We start from the raw sequence: 22,230 nt of genomic DNA on the forward strand, positions 1-22,230 counted from the left end.
TGGCTTTTGTCGGGAGTGTGTAAATATTTATGAGACTAAAACCTCTGCATGCATTTCAAGACAAACATACCACATAACTTAAAAAATAAAATGGACAATGGCGGAATGTATAAATTGTGATAAGCTGTTATTATTTGTAGATTAATGTTGTGGTAAATAATTAATGGAAAGACGACTGTTTATGAATTAAATAAATATATACATATAAATGTAATCAACTCTATTTCCTTTGCGGGGAAGACAGAGCCAACAGTCTTGAAAGACTGATAATTATATTCTACTCACTGTTACCTGCGACTTTGTCTGCCTTAAATCTCTATAAAATTTAACTAATTATGTTATTCATAATTCTAAGCTAGTATTACTAACTGTAAACTAACAGAGTAATAAACATCCACACGTATCCACAAATCCTTACAAACTTTCGCATTTATTAAAAAGGATAGTAGCTTTATTATATGAAATTACCATTGTATCTTGATCAAATTAAGGACGTCCTGGCAAAGGGTCAGGTCAAGAGTACCCGAAACCGCCGAAGGGAAGTAGGTAGAAGTAGGTAAGGAAGTATGCAGAGATCGTGGCAAGTTGAAAGATGTAGTCTCTGCCTACCCCTCCTGGAAAAAGGCGCGATTTTATGTATGCACCATAAAAACAAAAAAGTGTAGAGTGAAAAATTTTAATCTCAAAACCGGTAAGTTTGTCTGTCTGTCAGCATTTTAGATAAAATCTAACATTACATCACATTGCCAAGTAACTGTCCATACACGTACAGTAATGGATTTTATGACAAATTCTGTTGAACGTGGTGTTTCACGTCGATTCAAACAGTTTGCTAAAGATAATAATGACTGAGGTCTTTTTAAGGAAATACATACATAGGTACATACGTCACGTCACGTCTCAATCCCTTGTGAGGTAGACAGAGCCAAAAGTCTCACAAAGACTGAAGTGCAGATTGTTAGCCCATTGCAGAAAAGAAGAAATCCAAGCTTATTATCCTATTCCTTAGTCGCCTTTTACAAGATCCATGGGAAAGAGATGGAGTGGTACTATTCCGAAGTGCCGGGAACCACACGGTGGCACAATATTCACGTCTTTTACCATAGTGGTATACAGAGACTGTGGGTTTTTATGCAAGCTCGTCGGTTTAAGGTACTCTTGACTTGAACAGAACAATGTCTTTGTCAGTGTTATTTAAAAATAAACTATTGATGAGCTCATTTCCGAGATTCTGACACGCGATCAAAGTACAAACACGATGACTAATGATCGTGACACACCTATGACAATATTGTGTAGTTCTCTTGTAAACGCCAAAGTAATTTAAATTTGTTTATTTCTTCACAATAACTTTATTTCTTGAATTCTTCTTAAATCTTAAATACATTTTGGAATTCTTCTTGTAGGCGATGGGATAGCAACCTGTCACTGTCTGAATTCGTTCGCAAACAGTCTTGAAAAGACTGAAAGGCCACGTTAAGATTCAAATTGTGACAGGGTGCTAGCCCATCGCCCATAAGAGGAATGTTAAGTTTATAAGTCTATCACCTAGTCGCCTTTTACGTTATCCATGGAAAATATATGCTTCTTCTTCTTCTCTATAGTGCCGGATACCACACGGCACAAATTCAAATTTATTACGGGTATATGTACCTTAATGAGTCTTAAGCTAGCAGCAAAAAAATATTGACATGAAATGGAATGTATTGAAAAATTGTAACAGTTTCTTCGATTGTCTCCGCCGATCGAATGCACTATAAAAAGCTAACCGTTAACCCTACAATGCACACTTATAATGATCCCCGTTAACACTTTGTATGCAGATGTGATGACATGGGCTTAATATACCCCCATTGACGCCTACTGGTTTCATATTAAAGGAAGTTGATTTTTTTTCGGAGGTGTACTTTTTGTCAGAATTCTTTATTTGGTTGATTGATGCGTGACCGATTTAGAGTAATATTAGTCATACTACAGTATCTTTGAATGATTTTGTTATAGATATATGGATGCAGGACATCGTAATCTATACTAATATTATAAAGCTGAAGGGTTTGTTTGTTTGAACGCGCTAATCTCGGGAACTATTGGTTCGAATTGAAATTTTTTTTTGTGTTTAAGAGGTTATTTATCATCACGCTGCAACTATTAGGAGCGAAGAAAACATGGAAAATGTGAAAAAAATTATTCCTCCTTGAGGGCTTCAATGATGCCCAAAATAACTATTCCACGCGGACGAAGTCGCGGGCACAGCTACCAATAAATAAAAAGTTATTGACATGCAAATAAAACTATAAACGATACGACTAAGCTGATATTTGGTTTGGAAATGAAATATAATTACAATCTTAAGGAAGGCGAGAAGTAGGAGACATACACGTAATCACGTCTATTTATCACTTGCGGGGTAGTTTTAAAAAGACTGAAAGACCATGATCAGCTGATGGAATTAAGATTCAAATATTGACAGGTTGTTAGCCTATCGCCAATAAGAAGAATGTCATGTATATTACATGAGTAGGTATTTAGTTAGATACATAAACAACAAAAAAATATATGTATTTTTAAATTTTAGTCCTTGGTCTGAAGAGAGTAAAGTGCAGAATTTATGACTTACACTTTCGACTTCGTCCGCGTGGAATAGTTGTTTTGGGCATCATTGAAGCCCCAAGGATTAATAATTTTCCCCGTTTTTTTCACATTTTCCATTATTTCTTCGCTCTTAATAGATGCAGCGTGATGTTATATCCCTATGTAGTCTTCCTCGATAAATGCTATCTATATCTATTCAATACAAAAATATTTTTTCAATTCGAACCAGTAGTTCCTAAGATTAGTGCGTTCAAACAAACTAACTCTACAGCTTTATAATATTAGTATAGATGGTAAACTAAAAAAACTACAAATCCTTAGTTAAATGGTACTGTACATTTCACACCTTAAGACCATAAAAACTACATTTTATATTCCACATCAAATATATATCACTCAATATCAGCCAACGGCGCCATTATCATGGAATTTACATAACATTTCCCCTTGTTACAGTAACTAGACGACAATGTGACAGGCTGACACGCCGATTGTCCGCCATCTTGACCGATCATAGACAACCGAGGTGAGTGGACCAGTGTTGCCAGTTGTCAATTAAATGTTCCAGCGTTGTGGGGGTTAATTAATGGGTATTAAGTAATTGGATTTAAACGTCGATAGACTTAGTTCTATTTTTAACTCAATCGTTTTAAATTATCCTTAAAGTTGTTTGTGTAACCACAAGCAGATGCTAGCCTCATAGGATGCTGAGATGCTCAGTTAATAGCGTATGTTTCTGATCCATACTAATATTTAAAATGCGAATGTTTGTCTGCTTATTACGCTCTCACGGCTGAACTACAGAGCCGAGTTTTGGACGAGATTGCTGGACGGTTAAGTTTGGTGTGGATGTAGTTATTTTTGTTCGAGGAAAATTTTATTAGCTGGAGCTGTATTTATTCTGGGAATTCTTAGAGTAGTAAAGTTCCAGGGAAAACCTGTCGCGTGGAACATCAAATTTTTCAAGAAGGTTTGACGGAAGACTTTTAAGTTATTGCCAAACAATTTCATTTCATTAGACTGAATGGCTTTTTAAACATGTACACGGGATACCAATGCTTCTTATTTAAGTATTATGTGTGTAAGTAAGTACTAATACTTATATGTGTGTAGGTATAAATATATTTATTTAGTTTAACCCCACATGAAGTTCTCTGTAAGACCCAATGGTTGACTGGTAGATAATGCTTCTAGCATTAAGTCCGCCAGTTGTGCTATACATTTGTATCTTGTGCAATGAAGTTTAAATAAATAAATATATGTATTTTGAAATATGCAGCAAAATTTTATCACAATCAGTCCCGAAATATATCAATTATTCGTCACTAACCAAAATAAAAATTTTGTTTATTAACGTATAAATTGCAAAACTAAAGTATAAAGTAACGAACGCCTTGGTAATTTTCAATGTGTTTTTATCGTTAGATCTCCGTAATTATGTGTACAATTACCGGATAACTACGTTTAATTAATTTGCCTACATCATAACTTTGCACTGAAGTGCTTCTACGATCATACTTAAAACGTTCTAGTACCAAATACAGACGATGAATATTAAAAGAAACGCTGTATTTTTGTTGAATCATGTAAAAAAGTGATGTTTTATTTTTGTGTTAAATTATCATATGTCGTTTTTGCAAAGAGCACATACGTAATTTATTATTATATAATTTGTATGTTTATTTTCTATTATATGTAAAGTAAAACTAATTGACTGACTGACTTATCAGCACACATCCAAACCTAGACTCATTCTGGAGATTTGTAAGTTATGTTATTTCGATATAAAGTCTTAGGGTGCACTAAGAGGGGATTCTCTAAAATTCTCCCGGAACGGAAATTATCGTCCAGAAATACATATAATCACGTCTATATCACCTGCGGGGTAGACAGGGCCAACAGTTTTAAAAAGACCAATAGGTCACGTTCAGCTGTTTGGCTTAATGATAGAATTCAGATTTAAATAGAGACAGGTTGCTAGCCCATGGCCTAAAAAGAAGAATGCCATGTTCATAAGCCTATAGCTTAGTCACCATTGACGACATCCATGGGAACGATGATGATGGAGTGGTTCTATTCTTTTTTTACGTCACGGTAGGTTTAGATTTTTTGTGGAATATAGTTTATAAATATTATACCAGTAATCTAATTTTCTGGCGTAATATTTTTGCTTACGTGGTCAAAATCGCGGGAAAAGGTTAAAAAATATATATATATATAGAACTGCAATAAAAAAGATACGGCGGGCGACACAGCGGCATCAGCCCACGCATTGCATATGCATGCATTCTCTTTATTGCATCTTGATAAAGATAACCAGAAAAATGAACAGTACCTACGGAATATTTTGTGACCATTGTAAAGCCTAGTTCACTTTTTTGTGATACATGGCATTGAATGTTTTTATCATGTTGTCATTATACTCGTAATTAAACTTGAACACTTGGTTACCCTGCCCTATTTAATTCTTAATATTGGGAAAGATGAAAATTGTAAAAGCTCTTTGGCGACTAAAATGAAACAAAATGAATATATGAAGAGTTTTTTTTATAATCAAATAATATGAGATATAATTATAAATAAATAATATAAATTATAAACAAAATTGTAATAAATCTAATACTTTCCCAAAAAAACCCCTCTTATTGAAACTTATATTTCTTTTGGTGTACAATTTGCAACAAAGAACTAAGTACTTACCTATACATTCTTGTTACATTCCTTTTGTTACGGTGAACTAAGCCAACGATAGTTAATAAAATAACTGTAGGTAATTGTATAATATAATTGTCTAAATCTTCAAATTATCTTGGGGAAAAAAAAAATTGGGCATAATAGTTTGTGTTTTAACGCCCAATTTCAATTATGTATAATTTGCCAAATATAAAAAAATATATATACACATTTATTTAAATAAACATCTAACCTCCATTTTTTTTAAAGACTTCAAAAAGATCTGTCTCGTATATTTATTACTTCATTTTAATTTGATCGTTCTAAAAGGCTGTACAAAACTAATACATAATACCAACATAACTTTGTATCCTGTTCTAATACATTGTACCCAAAACCATAGACGAAAATCTATGAAAACCAAAGTAACAAGTGTAACATCGATTTTTTCATGCATGTGAACACGCCCTACGTATTGTCTGATAGAGATAACCGCAGAAATGGACACTTGAATATTTTGTGCCAATTATCGAGGTAAAAGAACACTGTAGGCCTTGTCTACAAGTTGGCTACGATTTATGTCCCTGCCCCTCGATTTATGGCGACAAAAAAAAAACTTACACCCGTGTAGTTTATAGGTGAGTGAGAATTATAGACCTGTTTAGTGAATAGAGAGGGCATAATTGTATAAAAGTCGGTAGTTAAGGCATGAGTTCGATAATTGTTATTACCAATATTTTATGTAATAGTTACTATACCGACAACTTATATCATTGGTATTTGTTTTGATTTTAAGTTGTTAAATGATTTAGAACGAATACCATTTTTATCTAATACCACACAAAAGCAAATGAACCTATTCTGTTCTATTCAGTAAATTATTTGAATTTATATAGAAAGTACTAGGAAAACAGACACATTTAAAATCACGACATTATTCCGGAGAGCACAATTTTTTTTTAAATTCATTTTGATTCCTACATAGGCTTACTTCTTTCGCTTCATTCACATTCATCATGCGAATTTATCGGTTAAGGGTGGTCTTGACCTGATTTTTAATAGGCCATTCCCGATTTGGTTACAAGTTCTTTTTCATTCGAATATAATTTTAAAATATAATACCAGGCAAGATGGATAATGAAAAGACAAGAAATTTCTCTGTAATATAACAGCTTATAACGTTCTTGGCCTTTGTGGTGTCTATTACATTAGACGTCTATGGTATGAATGATCGTATCATGATGGGTTTTGTTTCAGAAATAATTCACGTAACTATATGATAACTTTAATTTATAGACACTTCATCTGTACAATGTGAATATTTATATCATAGGAATATCAAAAAAATACTTATAAATTTAGATTTAAGAGATCTATATAACTAAATTGACGTCCGGTGAAAATGATGCAGTGTAGTTTGTTCCGCCGCTTCTTTTACACATGTCATTTGGAAAGGGTGGTAGTTATAATTAGATTTAAGTGTCTTTGTTTGACAAATACATTAAAAATAGCGTTCTTATCCCTTACGGGACAGACAGAACCAATAGTCTAGAATAGACTTGAGGACCACGTTCAGCTGGATGGATTATAAAATGGTCTTGAGATTCACATAGTAATCGGTCTCTAACCCATAGCCTACAAGAATCACAACTTTATAAATGTCTCTCATGATTAATATTAACAAAATTCAATAAAATAATGCAATTTATAATTTTGTAGTGAAATAAATGTCCCAAGTGAAACGATTTTGATAAAACTTTAAACAAATGTGCACATAAGTAAATGACATATGTATGTAAGCTTAATTTTGGTCAAATTAAGAACACGTGCGGAGCTGCTGGTAAAGCTAGTTATAAATTAAAAATTCAACCCAATAAAATTTTAGTATTCTTTAAAATAATGGCAATTTTTTTCCCAAAAAAAGTTAACAACATGTAGATAACTAAATTTCAAGAGTGTTGCAAGGTACGCCTAATTGATTTAACTGGTTCTGAGCCATAAATAATGAGGTTTATGCAAAGGCTATATTTGGAGACGTTACATCTGGTTTTTTGACTGTACGATGACTTTGGAGGATTTTTTAAACAGTTCATTTAATTCATTTGATTAATTATATTATTACTAGAAATAGGAGACTGACGGGGGAGTATAGTTATAAAAAAGGTGAAAGGCTTTAGCCGAAAGTCGAGTTAATAGTTGCCTATGTGCTAAGGAAGACATGATTGAATTTAAATAATTTAAATTGTATATGAAACAAAAAGGTGACAAAAATAATAAAGCGGGCAGTTAAAAAAATTTACTAATTTTAAAATAGATTTAAAAATAATATTGAAGATATTAAAAATCTAACTACTGCACTGACAAAGAAGATGACTTATAATTTATCATTTATTTAAATTATTTATTTATTTATTCTTAAAACTTTTTATATAATCAGTTTTATCTTTTCCAATAAATTTTCTTATTTGTTATGAAGTCACAAGTTGCTTACGAGGCCCACCAATACAGAAAAGTTTGTATTTACAAATTAATTGTTTTTAGTTAAAATTAGATATTTAGTTTAAATAATGCTTTTGTATAAAGACCTTTACAAAGAATTAAAAATTCGTAACCAAAATTGATAATAACAATTTACGATCACCATAATTTAAATTTTTCAAGCGGTGTTCTCGCGTTTTGCGTAAATTTTATCCTGTCTGAGAATTGAATGTGATAAATTTAATTTTTTTTAAAACATAAAAATTTAAATAACTTAAATGTAGTAGTAGGTAGTATCGTCTAAATAAGCCACTTATCAGAAAAATTCATGATTGCGTGAAATTTCTTTGAATTGGAACATAAATATATTTTACGACTACATCCTTAAGCTCTTTTTGTGAAATAGATAATTTTATTATTTATTTATTTGTTAGTCTCCTTTTCAAGTTTAAGTGATTCTTCTCGAAATTTCATCACACAAATTCATTCATTCCATGCGATATCTACTTAAATCCTTGAGGGCTCTTAAAAAAGGTAGTTTTTACATTCAATCACGTTTTTATCCGTCACGGGGTTGACATACATATATAAATTCACATCCATATTCCTTGCGGGGTAGACAGATCCAACAGACTTAAAAAGATTGACAGGCTACGTTCAGCTGTGTGGCTTAATGATAGAATTGAGATTCAAATAGTGACAAATTTCTAGCCCATCGCCTAAAAGAAGAACCCCAAGTTAATTAGCCAATTCCTTGATTGGCTTTTACAATCGGCACGGGGAAAAAAAAGCAGCTGGAACATTATGCTTTTTCCTTGCTTCTTTTTGGGTGTAGTATCAGACCAGTATAAAAGCTATAAGAATGATAATTATACCCAAAATTAATATAAATTGAACGCATTAACAAATGCTGCATAGATGAACGTTATTACCATAACTTAGAACAACATAACGTTATTTAGCAAGAACGTGTTACATGCAGATAAACAGTCAATAAACTAGTTCTTTAGAACCAGTTTGCGGGCGTGTAGTCGCAAAACGCATATTATAATTTGTCCTTATGCCTTTAAAATATTCATATAACGATAGTTCTGCATTAGGTATGTTGAGCAAACAAGAAAGAGGATACATTATAAATCACGTCTATATCCCTTGTGGGGTAGACTGAGCCAACTGTTTTGAAAGACTGAAAGGCCACTTTCAGCTGTATGGCATGAGCATCTTGCTAGCACATCAACTAAAGGAAGAATCTGAAGTTCATATACCTATCTCTTAGTCGCATTTAACGAAATCTATGGGAAAGAGATGGAGTGGTCCTATTATTTTTATTTTGGTGCCCCGGGAACCACACGGCATTAGGATATACGGTAATACAAAGTAAGTAGTACCTACTTACATTCACAATACACGTGATAGTATATTTATGCCATATACATACATATTATGATTGTGTTAAAGATATATAGTAAATAGATGGATTAAGATCCAGCGAAAGTATTTACTAACTCATCTTTTCGAAGAAGAATCCTAAGTTAATAAGACTTTCTCGTAAAAATATACATACATACATAAAATCACGCCTCTTTCCCGGAGGGGTAGGCAGAGACTACCTCTTTCCACTTGCCACGATCTCTGCATACTTCCTTCGCTTCATCCACATTCATAACTCTCTTCATGCAAGCTCGGCGGTTTCGGGTACTTTTGACCTGACTGATATTTTTAAGGAAGTCCTGGTAAAGACCAGGACTTCCTTAAAAATATTCGTAAGATTAACTTAAATTGAGCCTAATAAATAATGCCTATTCACCGAACCTACAAAATTTAAAGATAGTTACAGAGGCGTCAAATCATAAACATTTTACACCACTCAGAAACTGCGGAACGAACACCGTTTCCTTCACAGAATTGTAACAAACATGTGTCCGTATGTAAACTCATTTCGCCGAAACAAGTCTAATTTGTTTACGGACGGTAGCTGCTTTCAACATTGCCTTGTTTTACCGAACATGGTAACCGATTGGATTCTTATCGATAAAAGAATCTGACGAGTACATTAAAAACAGAGCAGGGACAGTTTGCACAGATGGCCGGACAGACAGACACAGCCTCATATATGTATATACATGCGGCAGGCATTAAGTGATTGCGACACTCGTGATTCATTGGTTAGGCAAGGTGTTCTGAGTAATGTGACATTTTCACAAGACGAATATGGAATAAATGTATGACTATAGGTATACAGGGTGACATTTAAAACAAGTGCATCCTTTTAAACATAGACTATACCCATGCTTCTGAGCTGTTTGAGCCTATTTTTATTTAAATTAAATGTCATCATTTTCACATTTAATAAACCCTCAAAAACTACGTCACACGCTTTAATACAGACCAATACTACAAAAAGAAATTAAAACTAAACATGTAAATATATGTCTGAAAAATAAATTATTTTTCTAGTATCAAGATCAAGTAAAGTACAGAGTTGTCGAGATCGCTCAGCTGAATGAATTGTGTCGTTGACCTCTGAATCTTACGCGTCGCTTTACCGCCGGCCGGGGTGATATGACGTATTTAGGATCGTGGATTTTGATACTTAATTTTGTTTCGTACTTTCTGAAATTTGAACCGATAATTTTCTTTTAACGTTTTTTAATATCCTTTATATGAGTAAACTTAACAGTTAAATTTATGCAGTTGAATTAAAAGTCACCCTGTATAGTATATAGTAGGTAAATTCCAGTGACTGTTGTAAAATACTTACCTCGTGATAGACATCGCCGTGGGAGTTTCCAGGGATAAAAGTCTTCTTCTTTGTCCTTCTGGCTTTAATCCTGGTACAATAACTGGATTAACCTCTCTGTAGAGGAGTGGTATGCTTTGCTTTCACACATCCAGTTACCTGCGAATTTACAAGTTTTAAAGTAACCCTTGTTTATATATATATACTTATATAAGTACTTATCTAAGTTTGTCTAAATCAAAATGCTATTATTATAACATTATTCATAACGTAACGTCTATATCACTTGCGGGGTAGAGAGACACAAGAGTCTTGAAAATACTGATAGGCCACAATGACCTGTTTGGCATACTGATAGAATTGAAATTCCTATAAAGTGATTTTTTGAAAGGCAGGTTGCTAGCCCGTCGCCTAAAAGAAGAATCCCAAGTTCATAAGCCTATCCCTTAGTCGCCTTTTACAACATCAATGGGAAAGAGATGGAGTAGTCCTTTTCTTTTTTCATTGGTGCCGGGAACCACACAATATAAATTTGATTACCATCACAGTTTCTTTTTGAGACATTGACAGGTAGAAAAATAAGAAATGTTCTATTCAAAAATTTCGGGAACCGCGCAGTATTGTAGGAAAATTAAGTATAAAGTTTGAAAATTTGTATTGCAAAACATAAAGTCAGTATAAGTACTTTTATCGTAAATCGTTTGATGTTTTCTATCAGTTCAACGGATATCCGCTTAAGAATGTACTTATAAGTTAGCGGTTGACCGAGATTACGTAATATCCTTATGTTGAAATGCAAGTATTACTTTATTTTAACTATTAAGAATGTCGCGATAGATGACTAAGGGAATAGGTAGCTTATAAACTTGGGATTCGTCTTGTAAGCGATGGGCTAGCGGTCACAATTTGAATTTCAATTTCATCATTAAGTCATGAAGCTAAACATGGTCTTTCAAGACTCCGTACATACTCGATTATTATTTTAGACTTCTATCATTTTCTTATTCCACTTATAATTTCGCAAACATTTTAGTTTATTTATATTTTTTGACTAGGTGTGCCCGCGACTTAGTCCGCATGGAATAGTTATTTTGGGCATCATTGAAGCCCTCAAGGATGGATAAATTTCCCCGTTTTTTTTTTCACATTTTTCATTATTTCTTTGCTCCTTATAGTTGTAATGTGATGTTATATAGCCTAAAGCCTTCATCGATAAATGGTCTATTCAACGCAAAAAGAATTTTGTCAATTCGAACCAGTAGTTTCTGAGATTAGCGCGTTAAAACAAACAAACGAACTCTTCAGCTTTATAGTATTAGTATATATTAAATGTACGAGTAAGTACTTGGCAGTGTACCAGTTCTTGACAAAACTACAATTGACATTGTAACTATGCATTTCATATTGAATGCGTGGATTGAAGGCCGTCAGGTGAGATTATTGTGTAAAATGTCATACCTGGTGACTGTTTTATATGCCTTTATTAATGTATGTATATTATATACATACATATAATCACGTCTATATCCTTTGCGGGGTAGACAGAGCCAACAGTCTTGAAAAAACTGATAGGCCACGTTCAGCCGTTTGGCTGAATGATAGAATTTTGATTCATATGGAGGCAGGTTGCTAGCCCAACCCCTGAAAGAAGAATCCCAAGATTATAAGCCTATCCCTTAGTCGCCTTTTACGACATCAATGGGCAATAGAGATAGAGCGGTCCTATTCTTTTTTCTATTGGTGCCGGGAACCACACGGCGCATGTATGTTTACAGTTACATACAAAATGGGCAAGGTTCCCCTGTAAAGGTTGCAGAGGTTAGACGGGAGGAGTTTACCCTTTTTTATTCAATCCGGGGTCTTGGTCGAAGGCGCTCTCCTCTATAGAGATGTGAGAATGAATTAAACGCCATCTACAAAACTGTGACGAAGTTAGCGCCATCTAAAAAAACAAAGAATTAAGCGTCACCTTCAAAAAGCGACGAATTTAGCGGAATCTACAAAAGAATTAAAAAAATACAAGTTTTTACTGGGATTCAAGGTACCCTATATCCTTCTCCAGACTTTCAATTATATATACGTGATATATCAATAATATAAATTTAATAGATAACCTGTAAAGGGTAACAAACAAACAAATAAACTTACTTTCTCATTTAACAATATCAGTTGAGATTCTTTTGTTCCCAAGCGATGATAAACAAAGAAACGAGTGTCAATATATCAGTACATTCTCGCAAAAAGTGAAAGTTGTTTTACCAAAAGATGCTTGCTATTACATCATATACGTACCTCAGAATAATTACACATCGTGACCACCTTATTGCGAAGTGATAGAGTTTATTTTAGAACGGTCAGAATATCCTTAAATCGGTCAGGTGCATTGGTTTTTGCAATGCTCTTTGCCAATCGGGCAATGATTGACATATTCGGGCTGTGAACTATGTTTTGTAAAGATACAGGTTTTAATTCTCATTGTCAACCTACTATCCAAAAAACAGAAGTAGGTATTATATGTGTTTAGAGAAGTATTATATTGTTCATTTTGACATAATAAGTTCTACATTCATTCATGTTTTTTTAATTTAGACAATGTGTATTCGTCCAAGATTTAGATTTAAGAGATCTATATTTGTAATTTGACGTCCGGTGAAAATGCTGCAGTGTAGTTTGTTCCGCCGCTTCTTCTACACATGCGCTTTGGAAGCGAGAGTAGTTATAATTAGATTTAGGTGATGTGACGTCAATAAGTGATACCTTGTATCAAATTTTGAAAATAAATCTATTCTATTCTATTCTGTTTTTAAGGGTCTTGAAACGAAATTAGTATATTTTATTATAAAATAAATAAATAATATCATTAAGCCAAATAGCTGAGCGTGGCCTATCGGTCTTTTCAAGACTGTTGGCTCTGTCAACAAGGGATATAGACGTGACCATATGTATGTATACAACCATAACTTAAAGAATTCTTTCCAACGACACCATAGAGACCCATAGACAAATTATAGTAAGTTTCAATCCGGTTCTCAGCCCATAGCCTCCCATTCCATTTACCGTTAATGTCTCTAATCCTTTTTCAATGACCTTCAAGACCTTTATTGGGGTACTGGTTTGTTGAGATTGTAATAGGTTTGTACGCGGTTCATTGTAGAAATACATATAGATACAATCACGTCTTTATCCTTACGGGGTAGACAGAGCCAGCAATTTTGAAAAGACTGTATAGCCAGGTTAAGCTTAATGAAGGGAAAGGCCAATAAACTTCGGATTCTACTTTTATCTAGTCGTGTCTTTTAGCTTTTTTTTTTAATATTAAGTCCAACAGCTAAACGTATCAGTTTTTTCAAGTATGTTGGCTCTGTCTAGCCCGCAAGAGGTGATTATGTGTAATAATGTATGCACAAATTTTCCGTTCATCGCATAAATAACTTTATACATCAAAAGCTTGAGGTAGGCGTTGGCATTGCTACAACTTAAAGCTCCTACACAGATGCCTTACCAGCCTTGCATATTCATAATAGTAGGTACCCCCGCCATTCCGATCATACATATTGCAACTGTATGCTAATGAACCGTTTATAGACGACATAGCTTTTGTCCGCGACTTCACACACGAAGAGTAAGTCATTTAATGCAAATCCTACGAGAATTTTGTCCGTTCAATCTGTCATAACGGATGTCAAATCAAGGACATGCAAAGCACAGACCCTCAACATATTTAAAAATAATTTATTTAAGTTCCTGTCCAGTTGAGCACCTAGATCGAACGTCAGGCAATTTATCTCAGTTTATGTATGTTTATTTATTAATAAGTTTATACATATATATTTAGTGGATAGCTACTTTGTGCTGAATTATCTAGTTCGTTTATTGTTTGCCGGGATAAGTCCGCCATTGCAAGTGATTTGTTACTTTTATAACTATGTACTATTTTCTTGTTACTGTGTAAATTTCTATGCAATAAAGATATTACAAACAAACAAGGCGTTTGTAAAAACGTTATAGTAAGTACATAAAATGTCCTATAATACTGTAGCGGGAACGATGACTCTGCTCGACCGTCATCAGAGGGAAGATCTTCCGCCAGGCTAGGTGTGATGCCTGGGGAACCGCGACTCCGAATGACGAGTCGGAGTTTGTATTTATGCTCCAATCCGTGAAATCTTTGTAATCGCGATTTAGATTCTACGCTGCTATTGGCTGAGCGCGTCATTTTTATCGCTATGATTGACAGTTGTCGCGTGACATTTAGTAGATAATGTCGTCACAACACTTTGTTTTAGCGTTTTTCGGGTCTGATCCTCCAAACGGATCCACTCTTCTTCACACTATTAGTATCTTGTCCGATCTGATCCATTCTGAAATATATTCTATCCCGTTTTGATCCCACGTTCCCACTGAACGGGGAACATAATGGAATAGAAAATAATTAAAAAAAAAAAATAGTGCGGTGTGGTTCCCGGCACCAATAGAACAAAGAATAGGACCACTCCATCTCTTTCTCCGTGGATGTCGTAAAAGGCGATTTAGTGATGTTAGGCTTATAAACTTGGGATTCTTATTTTAGGCGACAGGCAAGCAACCTATCACTATTTGAATCTCAATTCTATCATTAACCTAAACAGCTGAACGTGGCCTATCAGTCTTTTAATAGAAAATAATGAAAACAGTTGGCTCCGTCTACCCCGCAAGGGATAAAGACGTGATTATATGTATGTATGTAAGTAAAACTGATCCACTAAGGTATCAGATTTTGGGGATCCATTTTATGTATGTAGGTATGTATGTTTAAAATAACTCCTAAAACATCTTTTTCTGGTGATGATCGCACTAAAATGATTCGGAATTTAAGGTTATTGCACTCGATATGGTCTCGATTAATTTCTTTAGTCCATAAATTCGATACCGAATGTATTTCGGGCTTTGCAGGTAAATGACATTCGTTCGTGGCCAGATTGAAGGAGATAAGAATGCCTTTTATGGGTATTTTGGGTGGATCTGCAATTTAGCCTTGACTAAAGCAATTTTAAGAAGATATTTTTTAACTCAATATGTCTAAGTGAAGTGGGCCTTGGGGAAATTGGCGCTAAAATGATGTTTTTTAAAGTAGCTACTACCGTAGAATTATATATATATAATACGTATATATATATACGTATATATATATATATATATATATATATATATATATATATATATATATATATATATATATATATATATATATATATATATGTGTATATATATATATATATATATACATACATACACCATATAATCCCGTCTATATCCCTTGCGAGGTAGTCAGAGCCTACAGTCTTGTAAAGGCTGATTTTCTTATAAAACTATATAAATATCCTAGCTCTTCTTAGTTCTTCTTCTTCTTGATTACAGAAAGATCTATTCTTATTTCTTTCCTATATTACTTCTATAAATCAGATGGACCCTAAAAAATAAAGCCAAACACATTATTCTGGTATTTATCCTTATTGAATGGGTTAGAACCGTTTTAGAATTCACCTTAGATCATTTCCAAAATTAATTTTGGTATTCAAAAACAGGATTCCTAAATTACTTATTGCCTTGCCTACAACGCTACATTTTTAATTTATGAATATTGGAAATTAATGCCTTTTTTGTGTTTTAAGAGAGGAACTTCTCATGTATAGATTTCTTGATATTTTCTCTTGATCTCGCAGGCATTTTGAAATCCCTCCTGAGTAAACAGTTTAACATACAAACATACATATAATCACGTCTTCTTCCCTTACAGGGTAGACAGTCTCCTAAAGACTGAAAGGCCACATTCAGGTGTATGGCTGAAAGATGGAATTGAGATTTAAATAGTGACAGGGCATAGCCTGAAAGAAGAATCCCATGGTTATAAGCTTATCCCTTAGTCGTCTTTTACGACATCCATGAGAAAGAGATGGCGTGGTCCTATTCTTTTTTCTTCTATTGATGCCGGGAACCACACGACACATAGGTACATACATGTACTTACTACATCTGGTGAAATTAAATACATATATAATTAATCTAGTCTAGGGCCGATAAGATTTTTGTCTGTTCGTGTGAATGTCGTGGGTCGTGGGATCGAGTCCCGAGTTGAGTCGTGTTTGAATGCTCGCGTGTCGTGTGATGAACATGTCATTGAATCTTACATTATCGCGTAGATGTGAATAACCTTGTACATGAATATGGCAGTATAGTAGTATTGCCGTGTAGTAGTGCCGTGTGGTTCCCGGCACCAATACAAAAAAGAATAGGACCACTCCATCTCTTTTCCATGGATGTCGTAAAAGGCGACTAAGGGATAGGCTTACAAACTTGGGATTCTTTTTTAGGCGATGGGCTAGAAACCTATCACTATCTCAATTCTATCATTAAGCCAAATAGCTGAATGTGTCCATTCAGTCTTTTCAAGACTGTTGGCTCTGTCTAGCCCACAAGGGATATAGACGTGACCATATGTAATATGTAGTATTGCCCCGATCTGGGATTGAACTCAAGACTTTGTGACAACGCCAAGCGAGTCGTCAAAAAGCTGTATTTTCATGAATTTTGAACTTTATGATTGTGTGTACCGTGTAGATACATACATACATAAAGTCACGCCTCTTTCCCGGAGGGGTAGGCAGAGACTACATCTTTCCACTTGCCACGATCTCTGCATACTTCCTTCATTCATAACTCTCTTCACGCAAGCTCGGCGGTTTCGGGTACTCTTGACCTGACCCTTTACCAGGACGTCTTTAATTTACCGTGTAGACTTTGTGCTTATGTCTACTCTTACGATATCCATGCACTGATGGAGATTAAATTACGTAAAAATTTTTCCTTCTATCGGCATCGTGTCAAACAAATTTGAAACCCAACATTATAATCTAAATAGCGAGATACGATTTGTAGGTCGTGCCTTACGAAGTAACATCGTATGTCGATTATATCATAATGATTTCTCGATTAAGTCATAATAACTGGACAAGTGTTACGCCCACACTCGAGGTGTGGTTTTCGATTGAGTTTAAATTAACATCTATACTAATATTATAAAGTTGAAGAGTTTGTTTGTTTGAACGCGCTAATCTCAGGAACTACCGGTTCGAATTGAAAATTATTTTTGTGTTGAATAGACCATTTATCGAGGAAGGCTTTAGGCTATATATCGTCACTCTGAAACTGTTAGGAGCGAAGAAATAATGGAGAATGTGAAAAAAATCGGGTAAAATCCTTGAGGCTTCAATAATGCCTAAAATAACTATTCCACGCGGACGTAGTCGCGGGCACAGCTAGTGTCTTAATAATATTGTTTTGTAAGCAAAACATGTCCACTAAACAGTTAAAAAAAGTCAGATTAGATTATATTTTTTTTATTTTTATTGCAATAAAGCTGAACTTAAAGCAGTCTTGAAAAGGCCACATAGTCTTTTCAAGACAATTGTCTCTACCTAGCCCGCAAGGGATAAAGACGTGATTGAGATATACATATGGATTTAAGCAACAGGCTTTTATATTAAAAAAAATATAAATTCTTCGTCTCCATACGGAAACCCTAAAAATAAACAAAGTTATGGGAGCCTGCTCCGTATCTGAGAAATTATGAAAAAATACTAATTTTTTTTTTAAGAAAAGGGTACAATTTAAATGCGCTGAGTTATATTTAATGAAAGTAATGATACGGCGAGGCGCCCTTTCCTTATAATCGTATTTCGTTTATTACACATGTTTTTCTGTCCGAATGAATCGAGTTCTCGGAATCGTAAATCGTTTAGGCGAACTTGGTGGATTTGAGTATTTTTATATGAGGATTTTATAATAACACATCAAGGATATTAACAACATGGTATATTTGATCTTAAGCTGCGTACACACAGGGAAAACGATGGCCTACGATTGTATTTCGTCCGCTAGCTACAGTGTGTACGCTGCATTAGACAAAAACAGATAAGAACGCCTTAATTTTATTTTTTGGAAATATGCTATTCTTTCACGTCGTAAAAAGCGACTAAGGTATATTTATACTAATATTATAAAGCGGAAGAGTTTGTTTGTTGAACGCGCTAATCTCTGGAACTACTGGTTCGAATTGAAAAATTATTTTTGCGTTGAATAGACCATTTATCGAGGAAGGCTTTAGGCTAAATAACATCACGCTGCAACTATAGTCGTGCCCGCGACTTCGTCCGCGTGGAATAGTTATTTTGGGCATCATTGAAGTAGCCCTTAAGGAAGAATAATTTCCCCCATTTTTTTCACATTTTCCATTATTTATTCGCTCCTAATAAGTAGTAGCCTTAAACCTACCTCGATAAATGGTTTATTCAACAAAAAATCAATTTTTCAATTCGAACCAGTAGTTCCGGTCATTAGCGCGTTCAAACAAACAAACAAACTCTGCAGCTTTATAATATTAGTATAGATGTTATGTCGTTGTCAAAAGTAAAACCACGTTTCAAAGCTAGTTTAGTAATATTTGATCAGTATCATTTAATACCATTGTGAATTGACGCGCAAGGCCAAATGGTAGAGTAGCGAAATGATATATACAAAAACATATCTGTGATATCGAAATAAACAACACAATACACATAAAATTGATGTCTTATAAAAAACTTTAAATAAGTTTTGACGTATGACTTGATATTTTTTTTTTCGTTCGGACTTGCGACCATGACAAACTCTTGATTAGAATGATGTCAGTGCGGTTAATTATTTTGATTTGATATTTTTTTTTTTTATAACAGCTTGTGGATCTTTTTTGCTTTTTTTTTGTTTGTTTTTTTTTTTGTTAATTTCAAGCACAGAAATATGACTGATTATTATGGTCCCATACATTCATACATATTATAATCACATCTAGGTATATCCCTTGCGGGGTAGGCAGAGCCAACTGTCTTGGAAAGATTGATAGGCCACGTCCAGTTCCCTTGCGGGGTAGGCAGAGCCTTGAAAATATTGATAGGCCACATCTAGCTGTTTGGCTTAGAGCTAGAATTGAGATTCAAATAGTGACAGGTTGATAGCCTATCGTTTTAAAGAAGAACCCAAAGTTTAATCCCAAGTTTGTAAGCCTATCCTTAAATTACCTTTTACGACATCCTCGGGAGAGATATGGAGTGGTCCTATTTTTAGTGCCGGGAACCACACGGCACATTGTATGGACATCATGTATCAGACTGTACTATATGTAACTTATTACAACTGCAGCTACATAGAACTACTTGATAATCTATATTCAAACTCTTTCCATTCATATAAACACGTCTGTAACCCTTGCGGGGTAGATAGAGCCAGCAGTCTTTAAAGACTGACATGCCACGTTCAGCTGTATGGACTAATGATAGAAATGAGATTCAAATAGTGACAGTTTGCTAGCCCATCGCCCGTAAGAACAATCCCAAGTTTATAAGCCCCTTAGTCGCATTTTACGACATCCATTGGAAAGAGATGGAGTGGTATTATTTTTTTTATATTGGTGCCGTGAACCACACGGCACATTGTATTAAAACTAGTTACAAAATTACCGACAAATTTATCAGATTCGATCTACATATAGTTCGGTTTCGTACAATCGGTCCGAGGAACCTTGGAGAGTGAAAGGTTACTTGCATACTTGATCAGTTGATATCCTTGCTGATTCTTGTTCTTTTTTGGTCATATCTTTTTTGTAATAAAGAAATGAGTGTACCAATAGTAAAACATATATGGGATGTACATGAACATGAACATTGGTACCACCCCAGCCAAGCAAAGCCTGACCCAGTCTAGCTGGATACACCAGGGGGCACAGATTTTATAGGGAGTGACACGCTCAGGGATGGGAGAGGAAGGCCGACCAGCCGCAACCAGTCGACCACAATCGACCGACTATACAGCCTATAGCCAATATAGGAATTGAGGAAGACGGGTATTGCGACGGAGGAGAGCGTTGATGTGCTGCGTCTTTCCTTCTTTCTTATTTTCTAATTCTTCGTTTAATGGTTCGTTGTCAGTTTCATTTATTTCGTAGGAATCTCATGCTGCTGTGATGAATTTTGTTATTTGTCGCGATCTCTGCCCATTCTGAAGAATATGTAGTGTAGGATTTCATGAGGCCTTCTTAATAAATTATGTAGGAATATTATCCCCGCATTGATAGTTTTTGTGGTCCGGTTCGGTCGGCTGTTTCAGATCTGCACTCGCCAAGTCATTTTTTTGCGCCATCTTCAAGCCTTTATTCTTGTCATCCAAATTTGCCTGTAGCTTTCTCTCAAGTTGGCCGCGTTGTGTCCAATATGAGTTCTTTCAGTTTGAGGTGTTGATTCGGCTTGTAGTGTTGTTTCTAATGTGTCGTGTCTCTTGTATGTGCACTTCCAGTTGCAGCATTGGACCCTATGCGTCGTGTTTCTCCAATTAGTAGCATTGATTCCGATGTTATTTCCTCTAGTTCACCGCCCTAGTCTCAATGCCGTCCGTATATTCTCTTACCGTATTTTTCCAGATCTCGTTTTCGCCTCCAATGCCCGTGTTTCCTCAGGTTCCAATATGATATCCATCAGTTCGCAGTATTAACTCTAGTACATCATGTTTTCTCGAATTCATGCTCTTGATTCCAATTTGTTGTGTGTCCTCAGGTTTGCAGCATTAATTACAAAATGACCTCTATTAGTTCGCAGCATTAATTCCAATGCATAATGTTTTCTCGAATTCGCAGTCTTGATTCCAATACGTGATGATTCCTCAGATTTGCAGCATTACTTCCAATATAATTTCCATCAGTTCGCTGCATTGATTCCAATATATCGTGTTTCCTCGGATTCAATCTTTTGATTCCCATACCTACGTTGCGTTTTCTCAGGTTCGCAACATTGATTCCAATATGACCTCTATCAGATCGCAGCATTAATTCCAATAAGTCATGTGTCCTCAGGTTCGCAGCATTGATTACAATATGACCTCCATCAGTTCGCAGCATTAATTCTAATACATCATGTTTCCTCACGTTCGCAGCATTGATTCCAATATGACCTCTATCGGTTCGCAGCATTAATTCTAATACATCATGTTTCCTCACGTTTGCAGCATTGATTCCAATATGACCTCTATCAGTTTACAGCATACGTTCCAGTACATCATTTTTCTCGAATTCGTAGTCTTGATACCAATACGTTGTATGTCCTCAGGTTCGCAGCATTGATTCCAATATGACCTCTACCAGTTTACAGCATTAGTTCCAATACATCATTTTTCTCGAATTCGTAGTCTTGATATCAATACGTTGTGTACCCTCAGGTTCGTAGCATTGACTCCAACACCTCTATCAGTTCGTAGCATTAATAACAATACATGATGATTTCTCGAATTCACAGCCTTGATTCCAATACGTCGTGTTTTCTTAAATTCGCGGCATTGAATTAATAAGTCTTGTTTCCTGAAGTTCGCAGCATTCGTTCAAATACATCGGTTTTCAGTATTTCCTCCAGATCATAGATCATAGCGTTGATTCCAATCTGACTTCTCCGGTTCTTAGCACTGATTTCAATACTCCATTATTCCTAAAATTTTTTTTTTTTTTCAGCTCTCAATTTTGATTCATGTCGTATTTCCTCCAGATTCCAGCATTGATTTTGATGTGTTGATTTTCTTCAGCTCGCCCTACATTTGCTTGCTGCGTGAGCTTGCGGCATGGCTTCCAATACTAATATACAATATTATGAGAGTTAGTTATGTCTTCTAGCTCCAGGTCGGCAACAGAGGCCGTA

General features: G+C 34.9%; 1 protein-coding gene across 3 annotated transcripts in view; it reads left to right on the forward strand.

The window, feature by feature from the left end:
• Window positions 1-22,230, forward strand: part of LOC106130957 (uncharacterized) — an 81,567-nt gene that overhangs the window by 34,064 nt on the left and 25,273 nt on the right. For all 3 annotated transcript variants that reach the window (XM_013329916.2, XM_060954349.1, XM_060954348.1), the window contains one exon: window positions 3,049-3,118. The gene's annotated coding sequence lies outside the window, so the exon portion shown is untranslated. The remainder of the gene's footprint in view (window positions 1-3,048; window positions 3,119-22,230) is intronic.

This window comes from Amyelois transitella, chromosome 4, assembly GCF_032362555.1.
Source record: "Amyelois transitella isolate CPQ chromosome 4, ilAmyTran1.1, whole genome shotgun sequence".
Taxonomy (NCBI): domain Eukaryota; kingdom Metazoa; phylum Arthropoda; class Insecta; order Lepidoptera; family Pyralidae; genus Amyelois; species Amyelois transitella.